The sequence below is a fragment of the Manduca sexta genome, chromosome 4 (assembly GCF_014839805.1).
Source record: "Manduca sexta isolate Smith_Timp_Sample1 chromosome 4, JHU_Msex_v1.0, whole genome shotgun sequence".
Lineage (NCBI taxonomy): Eukaryota > Metazoa > Arthropoda > Insecta > Lepidoptera > Sphingidae > Manduca > Manduca sexta.
Window position 1 is genome coordinate 5706278 of NC_051118.1, and position 1580 is coordinate 5707857.

The following is a 1580-nucleotide window of genomic DNA, read 5'->3' on the forward strand; positions in this document are numbered from 1 at the left end:
AAGGAGAATGTGTATATAAATATATAAGTATATAGATATGCATAACGTACAACATTTATTAAGAGTTATCCATTTATTATGAATATTACTAAGTCACTAATGTAAGAAAGTCATTATGGCGTTGGTTAAAAAACTCAAATTCAATCCGATACAAAAAAAAATGAATAATAATTTTGTTCTTTATATTTGTGTTGTTTTATTTTTCCCTGGTATATGAATTTTAGTGTCAAAATTCACATGGATTTTGTAGCTAAACCAAAGATTTATTGATTAAAAATTACTGAATACAATAAATCAATATTGCATGACTGACATACAATAAAGATATAAAATGAACGCTTCATTAATTAATACAATTATCCAACTACCAAATATTATCTTTCTGATGAAATAGTTTTTAATTTCCAATAAGAAACTGCTAAGTATTTTTCTAGAATAATGTTGATGCAAGAGCTTAATGAATACTTTTTAATGTCTTCATTAATAATCATAACTTCGTAATTTTAGTTGCCAGATACTATTGTTTGAAGTTTTCTGTGCCTTTCTAATATTTAAATAAAAAAAAACATATATTTTTTTCATAGATTAATAAAAAATAACAACGATTACGTACCATATAAGTTTTTACACACAGAGTGGAATTTTCTTTAATATTATTATTGTATTTAAACATCTTTAATTTAGGAAGAATGAAAGAAGCAGATGGTTATTGTTTAATTACCTACATAAGTAAAACAAAATTATACGAAGCAGTTCCCTATACATTTTTATAGCGTGTAAACAACAAAGTTAATTAATATTCATACCTATTAACGTACAAAACATACACTTTTCTAGGAACAATTAAACGCACAAAATAGTTTTAAAGAATCGCATAATCACATCATCATAGCATAATCTTTTATACTCTAATTGACCAAGTAAACTCTAATCCAATTATGTTTTAAAATGCCAATATTTAACACATACGCAGAAGTTCCTACGCTTGAATTTCCTCGAACGTAATTTGTAAATCACTGTGAAAATTATTGATTCCGTGATTATATAGGTAAATTAAGGTATTTTAAATTAATTTGAATTATGTTTCTAGGAATCCCGAGATGACTTAACTAAAATGCATTTATTTTTTTTAATACTAAATCAAACTTTATTGCCCTGAATAGTATACGCGCGAGAACACTCTCAATAAAGTAAAACTTAAACTTGCAAAAGATCGATTGCAAATAAGTTTAATATTTAACTCGTTACGCAAACAATCGAAGAAAAGGTTAAATAAATCGTATCAAATTATAACTGTCGCAATATTTATTGTAGGCAGCAATAAAATAAATAATACTTATTATTCGCCATCGTTGTTATAATCTCATAGATAAAGTTAAATATAATGTGATAAAGACGGAACCACTCCGCGCGGCATCTCCATATTATCATCGACGCTCTCAAACAATGATCCACCTGAACTCCAGCGGGCAAACGAAACGAACCGCGCTAGCCGTCCCGCTCGCACGCGGCCCTGCCGAGATGCGCGCTCTCGTTCTCCCCGCGCGCCCGGCCGCCGCTCTCGACCAATCAACGGCCAT